Source organism: Herpailurus yagouaroundi, unplaced genomic scaffold (assembly GCF_014898765.1).
Source record: "Herpailurus yagouaroundi ecotype Mexico unplaced genomic scaffold, PumYag 28, whole genome shotgun sequence".
In the NCBI taxonomy this organism is placed as follows: Eukaryota; Metazoa; Chordata; class Mammalia; order Carnivora; family Felidae; genus Herpailurus; species Herpailurus yagouaroundi.
Window position 1 is genome coordinate 71805700 of NW_024412376.1, and position 11886 is coordinate 71817585.

Genomic DNA, 11886 nt, shown 5'->3' on the forward strand with positions numbered 1-11886 from the left:
TTTGTTTCCATATATTTTTTAATTTCTTCTCGAATTGCCTGGTTGACCCACTCATTCGTTAGTAGGGTGTTCTTTAACCTCCATGCTTTTGGAGGTTTTCCAGACTTTTTTCTGTGGTTGATTTCAAGCTTCATAGCATTGTGGTCTGAAAGTATGCATGGTATAATTTCAGTTCTTGTAAACTTATGAAGGGCTGTTTTGTGACCCAGTATATGATCTATCTTGGAGAATGTTCCATGTGCACTCGAGAAGAAAGTATATTCTGTTGCTTTGGGATGCAGAGTTCTAAATATATCTGTCAAGTCCATCTGATCCAATGTCTCATTCAGGGCCCTTGTTTCTTTATTGACCGTGTGTCTAGATGATCTATCCACTTCTGTAAGTGGGGTGTTCAAGTCCCCTGCAATTACCACATTCTTATCAATAAGGTTGCTTATGTTTATGAGTAATTGTTTTATATATTTGGGGGCTCCAGTATTCGGTGCATAGACATTTATAATTGTTAGTTCTTCCTGATGGATAGACCCTGTCACTATTATGTAATGTCCTTCTTCATCTCTTGTTACAGCCTTTAATTTAAAGTCTAGTTTGTTTGATATAAGTATGGCTACTCCAGCTTTCTTTTGGCTTCCAGTAGCATGATAAATAGTTCTCCATCCCCTCACTCTCAATCTAAAGGTGTCCTCAGGTCTAAAATGAGTCTCTTGTAGACAGCAAATAGATGGGTCTTGTTTTTTTATCCATTCTGATACCCTATGTCTTTTGGTTGGCGCATTTAATCCATTTACATTCAGTGTTATTATAGAAAGATACGGGTTTAGAGTCATTGTGATGTCTGTAGGTTTTATGCTTGTAGTGATGTCTCTGGTACTTTGTCTCACAGGGTCCCCCTTAGGATCTCCTGTAGGGCTGGTTGAGTGGTGACAAATTCCTTCAGTTTTTGTTTGTTTGGGAAGACCTTTATCTCTCCTTCTATTCTAAATGACAGACTTGCTGGATAAAGGATTCTTGGCTGCATATTTTTTCTGTCTAGCACACTGAAAATCTCGTGCCAATTCTTTCTGGCCTGCCAAGTTTCAAAAGAGAGATCAGTCACGAGTCTTATAGGTCTCCCTTTATATGTGAGGGCACGTTTACCCCTTGCTGCTTTCAGAATTTTCTCTTTATCCTTGTATTTTGCCAGTTTCACTATGATATGTCGTGCAGAAGATCGATTCAAGTTACGTCTGAAGGGAGTTCTCTGTGCCTCTTGGATTTCAATGCCTTTTTCCTTCCCCAGTTCAGGGAAGTTCTCAGCTATTATTTCTTCAAGTACCCCTTCAGCACCTTTCTCTCTCTCTTCCTCCTCTGGGATACCAATGATGCATATATTATTTCTTTTTAGTGTATCACTTAGTTCTCTAATTTTCCCCTCATACTCCTGAATTTTTTTTATCTCTCTTTTTCTCAGCTTCCTCTTTTTCCATAACTTTATCTTCTAGTTCACCTATTCTCTCCTCTGCCTCTTCAATCCGAGCCGTGGTGGTTTCCATTTTGTTATGCATTTCGTTTAAAGCGTTTTTCAGCTCCTCGTGACTGTTCCTTAGTCCCTTGATCTCTGTAGCAAGAGATTCTCTGCTGTCCTCTATACTGTTTTCAAGCCCAGTGGTTAATTTTATGACTATTATTCTAAATTCACTTTCTGTTAGATTATTTAAATCCTTTCTGATCAGCTCATTAGCTGTTGTTATTTCCTGGAGATTCTTCTGAGGGGAATTCTTCCGCTTGGTCATTTTGGATAGTCCCTGGCGTGGTGAGGACCTGCAGGGCACTTCCCCTGTGCTGTGGTGTATAACTGGAGTTGGTGGGCGGGGCCACAGTCTGACCTGATGTCTGCCCTCAGCCCACCGCTGGGGCACAGTCAGACTGGTGCATGCCTTCTCTTCCCCTCTCCTAGGGGCGGGATTCACTGTGGGGTGGGGTGGCCTGTCTGGGCTACTTGCACACTGCCAGGCTTGTGATGCTGGGGATGTATTAGCTGGGTTGGGTAGGCAAGGTGCACAGGGGCAGGAGGGGCAGGCTTAGCTTGCTTCTCCTTAGGTGATCCACTTCAGGAGGGGCCCTGTGGCAGCGGGAGGGAGTCAGATCCGCTGCCGGAGGTTTGGCTCCGCAGAAGCACAGAGTTGGGTGTTTGCGCGGAGCGAGCAAGTTCCCTGGCAGGAACTGGTTCCCTTTGGGATTTTGGCTGGGGGATAGGCGGGGGAGATGGCGCTGGAGAGCACCTTTGTTCTCCACCAAACTGAGCTCTGTCGTCCAGGGGCTCAGCAGCTCTCCTTCCCTTTGTCCTCCAGCCTTCCCGCTTTCTGAGCAGAGCTGTTAACTTATGACCTCCCAGACGCTAAGTCGCGCTTGCTGTTGGAACACAGTCCGTCAGGCCCCTCCGCTTTTTGCAAGCCAGACTCGGGGGCTCTGCTTGGCCGGCGAGCCGCCCCTCCGCCCCGGCTCCCTCCCGCCAGTCCGTGGAGCGCGCACCGCCTCTCCGCCCTTCCTACCCTCTTCCGTGGGCCTCTCGTCTGCGCTTGGCTCCGGCGACTCCGTTCTGCTAATCCTCTGGCGGTTTTCTGGGTTATTTAGGCAGGTGTAGGTGGAATCTAAGTGATCAGCAGGACACGCAGTGAGCCCAGCGTCCTCCTACGCCGCCATCTTCCCTCAAAATCCAATGTTTATTTTATTTTTGACAGAGAGAGAGAGAGAGACAGCATGAGCGGGGGAGGGGCACAGAGAGAGAGAGAGAGAGAGAGAGACAGAATCCGAAGCAGGCATCAGGCTCCAAGCTGTCAGCACAGAGCCTGATTTAGGGCTCGAACTCACAGACCATGAGATCATGACCTGAGCCGAAGTCGGACACTCAACCGACTGAGCCACCCAGGCGCCCCATAAAAAATTTTTTTTTAAAAGAGTAGAACCGGGATTCTGAAGACTTACTAGATCTAGGATTTAGGGGGAAAAAAAAAAAGAGCAAAGCAAAAACTAGGCCAAAACAAAAGGAGAGGACCTTTGAAAAGAGAGAAGAACAGAAACTGACCATCCTATTTTAGTATATGTGCTGCCGAAGCGAGCACAGAAACTGACCATCCTAAAATGAGTAAGCCAAGGAAACTTCAGTGGCTAAAAAGCCAGAAAGCAACTTTTAAGGAACAAAAAATGCTTAATACATGATTTTAAGTTATTTTACTACTTCTTCTAGCCAAGATAGATTAACAGGGAGCAGATTTTTCCCTCCTGCCAGAAACAGTGAAAGAACTGGACAAAATATAAGAAGCAAATATTTTTTAAGCAGTGCAAGACAGTGATCAGTGAAAAAGAAGAAGAAAATCTGGGTTAGCCTGGGTGGCTCAGTCGGTTAAGCATATGACTTCGCCTCAGGTCATGATCTCGTGGTCTGTGAGTTCAAGCCACACAGTGGGCTCTGTGCTGACAGCTCAGAGACTGTAGCCTGCTTTGGATCCTGTGTCTCCCTCCTCCCTCCACCCATTCCCCACTCACATTCTGTCTCTCTCAAAAATAAATAAACATTAAAAAAGAAGAAGAAGCAATTGAAACCAATACTCAATTACTCCAGCCATTGACTGCAGAGTTTTGAGTGGCAGCCTACAAGGCAGAAATCCAGACAGATCCAAAGACTCTGAGAGGAGTAGACAGCGTCTGGAGTTCAGAATAGGCCAAGCTGGCATTTGCATAGCTTAGTACTGGAAGGGTGAGTTACACAGAGAGAGAGAGAGAGAAAGCCACAAAGGAGTCTCTGAAGAGCATATGTACACGAGGAAACCACCTAAGGCCAGGGAAAGAACCACAAAAAAGAACAATCCCTCGAGCTCATACAAAGCCAGGAATGATTTATATTCTCACTAGTCAGATTGGGAAGGCTTTGTAATTCACAGGGCATCAGGTAAAGTACTTAAACGGCACAGCAAAATTAACGTTAGAATAAAGGTTGCTTTTGGTCCCGCCTTTAAAAAGAATGAAAAAATAAGGAAGAAAAAAAGTCTCTAAAAAAAGTCTCTAAAACTCTTCCCACCTAACCTAACTAGGTTTTGATCCCAGATCAAAACTCAAAACTTCCAACAAGGTAAAATTCTGTGTCTGCCATCAATTTAAAAATTACTAGCCATGATTAGAATCAGGAAAACACAACCCTTAATGAGGGGGAAAAAAAAAAACAAACCTGTATCAATAGACACACACTCAAAAAATAATAGAGATGACAGATGATAGTATATTAAGACATAAATTATTATAACCCAAAATGTTAAGAAAACTATACCAAGGCATATAAAACTCAAACTGCTTTTAAAAAGACATAAAAGGAAGTCTGAGGGGCACCTGGGTGGCTCAGTTGGTTAAGCATCTGACTCTTGGTTTTGGCTTAGGTCATGATGTCATGGTTTGTGAGTTCAAGCCCCGTGTCAGGCTCCATGCTGACAGCTGCAGAACCTGCTTGGGATTCTCTCTCTCCCTCTCTCTCTGCCCCTCCCCTGCTCACTCTCTTTCAAAATAAATAAGTAAACATTAAAAAAAAATCTGACAAGCAGCCAGAGGGATAAAAGGACATATCATTTACACAGGAACAAATAACCAAACATTTCATGTCACAATGTTGGAGAAGTGGATAAAGTACACCAAAGATGGCTGATTGGACTAAAACAAACTCTGGTCTCTAGCTTAGAGACCCCTCCTCTGGGTTCTTCCTTTGCTGCACATGTGAAAACCTCTCCCCTGTTCCCACAAATATGGAGGCTGATAACTATAAATTACCCTTCCTACTCACATTTGGGGCTCAGATCTTTGGAGAAACGGTCTCCTCTGAGCCTGCTGGTGTTAAATAAATCTCCAAGCCACCAAGTTCTCCAAGTGCTGCTTGGTTTTTCTGCCAGTGTTCCAGCCTGATTCCATAACAAATTTGGTTCCCTGACCGGGGAAATCCAACCGCCCTGGCCCATTGTTGCCACCAGTTTGGGAGAACGGCGGTGAGGGAATGAGGGACCACAAGGGAGAGTGTGCGTCCTGCCTAAATTTCGGCAGTCTCCCTCTCTGTCCCCTTCAGGCTGGCCCTGCTTCTCTGTTCCCATTGGACTCGAGGAGATTTGGCAGGAGAGGACCTGGACCTTACATCAGAACTGGTAAGGCTGGGGCCCAATCTAGTCAGGCCCACTTGCAAGAGTGGAAGGGGGACCTGATCACTCCCTGAGACTTCAGAAGTCTCATAGGTAGGGATTCTATGGTAGGGAATATAATAACCTCTGGTGTGTATGTGAATGTGAATGTGTAACTTGGTCTGGCTTGCCTGCCAAGTTTGATTCTGTGGCTCCACAGGCAGGCGCTCTTGATGTCCTCAGGGGGCCACGGAGTCTGAGTGGGCCCATCTGTGATTCCATGGTGGATGGTGCTTGGTCTGTGGTGATATCAGAATGGTTTCTGATCGTGGGTCGCAGGGCTGGGACCTGTGGGGCTGAGCATCACCTGGGTTCCTTCAGGACACGGCCAGGCGGGCATCTGGCTGGTCTCCTCATTGGAGGGGGTGTCCCTGTCCCTCTGTCTGTGTGACTCAACCTCATGGGAGCATTGTGGGGTTGGGACAGAGCCACAAAAGCCAGGCAAAGGTTTTAGCCGCTTTATCCAGAGACTCACCCAGGGAGCCAAAGAAGTGACCCACCGCTCCCCTAATGTTCCCTTCTTCATGACTCTTTAGGATCCCTCCCTCCTCCCCTGAGCTTGAAACTCCTCCCCCCCTGGACTCACTGCTGACCCCCCCCCCCCCACTGCCAGCGCTGGTTGCCCATTTCTCCTCCCCTTCCAGGCCAGAGAACCCTCCCCAACAAGGCCCAGAAGCCAGATTGCACCCTCGGCCAGGCACAGGTGCTTTCCAGATGCCGGTCCACATCCACTGATATCAAAAGGCTCTCAGGGGGATCAGAGCAGGCTAAGAAGGCCATAAATATGCCCAGCAGCAAGGGGGGAGGCCCAGAACCTCCTTAGCAAGGGGTCAATGAACCTACTGCAACGGGAAAGGACATTAAAAAGAATAAGTGTCCCAACCAGGGAAAGTCCCAAAAACCCAGCGGAAATCAGGAGTAACCTCAAGAAGGGGACCTTATTGGTCAAGCCGAGATAGAACCAGACTGGAAGGGGACACTGAGTCTCTCTCCCTGTTCCTCTGCTTAATAGACATGAGGGATTCTCCCTCATTTCCCAGGTTAACAGCTATAATTGGAGCCAACTGTGGTTACTCTACCTCAGGACAGGGTCTTTAAGGAATATTCCCAAGCAGTTGCTGCTTCTGCGCTCCCCTCCCCCTCATGTTTCTGCACCAATTTGGGTGTGGACCTATACCAGCCTCAGTGTCTCAGACACCATTGGTTCCTCCTCCCACTCTCCAAGTCAAGGAGTAAAGTGCACCCCCCCTTGGACCACCCATTTCAGATATCTCCACTGGTGCCCCAAATGAAAATTGACAGTGGGGAAAAATTGACTTTTAGGTGGATGCAGGTGAAATATATTTGATGTTTAAACTAATTTAAGTTTATTGGACCTGTCTTTAAAGTTATCAGCAAAGGTCAAATAAGCTCATGTCATCTCTGTTGCAATTTGTTGATGATAGTTCATTTTTTCTGTGTCAAAGTTTTCATGGGTAATTGTTAAGATAACTTTCAAGGTCGTTGGTAACCTGAAACTTTCCAAATAGGATGGAATGCTAAAGCTTTGATTATTGAACATAGGTTTGTGTTTTTAACTTCTTATTGCTGAGAAATTAAGGCTGTTCATACCTATTGGAAAACATGCTTTGTACTTTATTGGTTCACGAATTTACCATCTAAAAAAATTCTGATGTTAACACCTCTCAATTTGTTACTAAGTCCTCAATTGGAGACTAAGGTTTCCTAAGAGTTAAAATTCTGCTAAATGTACTTAAGACTAATGAAAATAAAGAAAGCAACTCTGGATGTAGGAAAATAGGAGGTATATAAGAAAGATATAAGGAATGGAAATACAGTTTCATTGAGGGTAAGAGAAAGTAATTTTGTCCTGAATGAGATTGGTTATTTGGAAAGAAATGGCTTTGGGATAAAATTTAGAAGCAAAAGAAAGTTATAGAAGGTTGAGATGAATGGAATTTTAGAAGTACACTGGTATAAGGTTGAAATCCTGCTTTTCTCTCTGCTCAAATGAAAAAGTTTTCTTGAACTATTGATCTGCTTTTGTAAGACAATACAAACAAAGGTTTATCCTCCAGGAAGATCAAAGTTTTAGGTCTCATCTCTATCAGGTCTTTGATTACTTAGTTAAAACTTCTGAATGTTAAAGGAGCTAGGTTTTGATAACAACTGTATAATGCTATACATTCACCTTTGGGATCTTTTATTGCCACTTTTGTTGAATATATAAAATTGTAAGATTTGTAAGATCTGTAATCCTATTTAGGATGCACTTATGACTTCTGGGGTTTTAACGAACTTCTCAGGATTTAAATGGTAAATGAAGTCTCCTTGACCAATTAGGCCCTTTTATTTGGGATGTTAAGTTACTTGGAAAAGCTCTGTCATACAATGGTAAACCTTAGATTGTATTGCACAGGTAAATGTTGTAACTGCCCAAATATATGCAATTCCTAAAATTTTAATGTTTTGATATAAGGTCATCACCTATTTCTGATTACTTGAGATGTTATGTGTCACAGAAATAATCAAATTTCTTTGTCAATTCCATCATAATGAACTCTCATCAGATATTTAACGATGTCTATTTCTGAGATTTTGCCATTTATAATTGTTCTTATTCTCTCACAAAACGTGTTTCTTCTTCAAGGAGATTTATAAAAAGGGCTTTGGGGATAAATACAGGTATTCAACATCTTTAAGATTAATACTAAAATGGATAAACATTGCCAGAACTAAAAAGCTTTATTCAAATTGAACAAGAATTAGGAACATGGGATTAAATGAACTGAGAAAGGTTATAGTTTTGTGATTCTTGTTGAAAATATTGCTGGTTCCCTAATGTTTCCTCTTCCAGAGTAAGAAAAATTTCTCTTAAGGTATCTATGATATACAAAAATGTCATAAAGTATGCATTTGTAAACTGAAGCATTTATCTTTTCTCTCTACATAATTCCCCTGAAATTCAAATCTCTCAATGAGTATTCTTTCTTTCATGGCAATTACAATTGCTTGCATAAGTTCAGTAAGAATCTGTTCATCTTATAATAGGTCACCATTTGGAAATACTGGTTAGTTTACCAAGGCTTTGACTGGAATGTCATATTTGAGGGCGACATTCATAGACTCAGATATTACCAGGCAGCTTTAAGGAATTAGGGTTGGCTTTATAAAACATGGAGCCATAAAGCCCCTTGGAAATGTTGGCCTGGTGCCTTGCTTACAGAGTTCCCAGCAACCTTACCAGGTAAGTAAAGAAGGTCATTTCCTGGCAGGTGCAGGAACCTCAGGATATCTTGGGGACTTCATGAAGAGGAATTCGCCCAATTCTACAGGTATTGCAGACCTGTCTGATGGCAAGTATTTGGCTTGGCTTCTGGCCTGGAGAGGCTACTAAAAGTTCAACCCGGAGATTTAGAACCTATAAAAGGTTCTAACAAAACAAACTTTAAAAGATCATCATGATCAATCTCTATTCTTGCTGAGTTTATGTAAATAATTAGGCCAGATTAAGACTGGATTTGTTCTACAAATGCATTGGTCTCAATTTGTCTATCTCTGGAAAGGGGGGAGGGGGTTAGAGAGAACAACTATGTTTCAGTAATGCACCGTTATGGATGTTAAATTCTCATTATGATTGCCTTTAAATTTTGAGGAATCAACATGTGGACCGAGCTCAGGGGTTTGGATGCAACTCTGCCAGCCCTTGCCCCTCACTGGTATCATAGCCCTGATCTTACTTCTTATTGTTGGGCTGATAGAGATTGCACCAACAAGCTGGACATGGGACAAAAGATGCATGCTGGGTCTCACATACCTCCTCTGGATGGGAGGATTAAGTATTGCCTGTATATTATGATAATCTCTCTCACCCTCACAACTGCCACTTACCTACTTTGCCCCCAGGATTGTTATATGACAATAAGGGGGTCAAGGGTGTTCAGTGCCTTCAACTCCCTCCACAAAGATTGCTACAAGGGAAAAACACCCACTCTCTGTCAGTCACCCGGTGCTCCAAGGACTAAGTATTGGACCATAGAGATAACCCAAAATGTCAGGAACCCATGTCACAACAAGGGCCTCCAGAGAGGGAAGCTTGCTACACTTACCTTCCTCAATGGGGGATCTCAGACGGGGGAAGGGTGCAAGACAGGGCCCTTCAAAAAGCTATAAAGGATACCCAGGATAGGGTAATACAAGCCATAAAGGCAACCACTCCCCTGGCAGCCTACCAAGGTTTGAACCTTTCAGCCCTCAATCATATGCTTACCAATTCCCCACTCCAGCGTTGGGCCAACACTACTCTACAAGTCTTCCATAAAATAGATAATCACACCCAAACCTGCTGGATGTGCTTGCCCCTCAGCCGGAGGGTTTACTTAGCCACTCCTATCCCTTTGACCTGGGAAGTTCCTGAAAATCTGAAAACCAACACTTCTGTCTTAATTGGACCCGTGGCCACTGGGATCCTTCTCACAAATGCCAACAATCTAATCTGTACAGTCCCTGGAGGTATGAATGGTACCTCTCTATACGGAAAAAATATAACCTTAAAGAGAAATATAATGCTATGTTCAACCCCTGAGGTGTTCTATCTATGTTCTAATTTGGCCTTCTGATGCTTACAGGCCAACTGGATATCTCTGGGGTTAGGAAGATATCCTATATCCATATACACTGAAGATCAGCTCCTAACAGCCTTTAGCCCCAAGTCCCAGGCTAAACGGGCAGTCCTTCTACCCATTCTGATAGGAGCAGGAATTGTGACAGGAATAGGAACCAGAATAGGGAGAATAGATTCATCCGTAGGACTATACCATAGACTATCTCAAGAGCTAAATGAAGACATGGAACAGGTGGCAGATTCTCTGGTAGCCTTACAAAGCCAAATAAACACTCTGGCGGCAGTGACCCCCCTAAATAGGCGAGCCCTCGACCTCCTCACTTCAGAAAAAGGAGGGACTTGCATCTTTCTGGGGGAGGAATGTTGCTATTTCATAAACAGTCAGGAATAGTTACAACTAAGGTTAAGGAACTCAAGGAAAGAATTCAACATAGAAAACAGGAAAATATCAATAAATGGAAAGGATGGGATCTCACAGATTGGGCATTCTGGCTTCCTGCCGTGGAAGGGCCCCTCCTCTCCATAATTTTGCTTGTATCCATCGGCCCCTGTATACTGAATGCCGTGGTATGTTTTATTGAAAACGCTGTTGCTTGCCAAACTACTGCACATATCTTAGCTTTCTGAGAGTACCAACCTGTAAAACTGAAAGGTGATGCCTACTAAAAGTTTTTTTTAAAAGGCATCAATGGGGGGAATGTTGGAGAAGTGGATAAAGTACACCAAAGATGGCTGATTGGACTAAAACAAACCCTGGTCTCTAGCTTAGAGACCCCTCCTCCAGGTTCTTCTTCCTTTGTTTGCTGCGCCCATGAAAACCACCCCCCCCCTCACAAATATGGAGGCTGATAACTATAAATTACCCTTCCTGCTCGCATTTGGGGCTCAGATATTTGGAGAAATGGTCTCCTCTGAGCCCACCAGTGTTAAATAAATCTCCAATCCACCAAGGTCTCCGAGTGCCGCTTGGTTTTTCCACCTGCGTTCCAGCATGATTCCATAACAAGAACAGGGCAAGACAGAAAACAAAAGAGTAGTGCCTTTAAAGTATTAAAAGAAAAAAAGTGTCAACCAAAATTGTATACTTCCTAAAAATAATTTCCAAAAAGGATAAAATAAAGACATTTCCAGATGTGAAAAGCTTAACAGTAGACCTGCACTGAAAAATTATTTAAATTGTATAATATTATTATATGATAAATAATGTAATTTCTATTACACAAATGATTTTATTATTTAATAATCATTATTATTTTATACATTGTGTGTACATATAAATCCCTTTAGGCAGAAGGGAGATGATAATAGATGAGAGTCTGGATGCTGAGGAATTTTCCTCCAATTGTCAAGTATTGTGAAGAGTGTGAGAGTTTACCCTGCTAGTAAGCTAACAACTTAGCCTGCTGAAGTTTCCTGGGTGCTGGCAGAAGACTTGAGCCTTTTGGGTCAGCAACAAAGACTTGATTAGTCAAGGAACTACAAGAGGCACTAGCATTGGCATATTTCATAGCAGTTCTTAGGGTCCCAATCTCCACAGGGTGACAGGAATGCTGCATAACAACCACACACACTGTGGGATGCAATGCAAGAGAGAAGCTGGAACTTAGGGAACTCAAACCTTCTACCTTGAGCAATAAGCTAGCCTGTCCTCTGCTCCAGAGGGAGACACTATCTCTGTCTTCCAAGGCTGTGCCTGTACAAACATTTCTGTAAACATAGTCCGGCACAATGATCAGTCAGTGCCTCTGCTCACAAGATGTTCAGGAACATGAGACAACCATATTGTCTCCCAATAATATCTACCCCCCACTTCCACATCATTTTGACTTCTGGCGAATTCTTTCATGAGTATTCATTCCATTGGCCACTCTGATTAATCTGACCTACAGAAGGTGGAACAAAACCCATTCAATTTGTTCCACATAACATTCAATTAGAGCTGCTATCACAGGATAAGAGCAAATTAGAACTACCATATGATCCAGTGATCCCACTTCTGGGTCTATATCCAAAGGAGGAAATGATATCACTATTTCAAAGAGATGTCTGCACTCCCATATTTATTACAAG

The 11886-nt window shown here is 43.3% G+C and overlaps 1 long non-coding RNA gene across 1 annotated transcript in view; it reads left to right on the forward strand.

The window, feature by feature from the left end:
* The window catches only part of LOC121028576 (uncharacterized), a 17140-nt gene extending 7220 nt beyond the window's left edge, over positions 1-9920 (forward strand). The window contains exons 2-3 of the long non-coding RNA XR_005789346.1: positions 5034-5040; positions 9504-9920. This is a non-coding gene — a long non-coding RNA (uncharacterized LOC121028576). The remainder of the gene's footprint in view (positions 1-5033; positions 5041-9503) is intronic.
* Positions 9921-11886: the final 1966 nt, after the last annotated feature.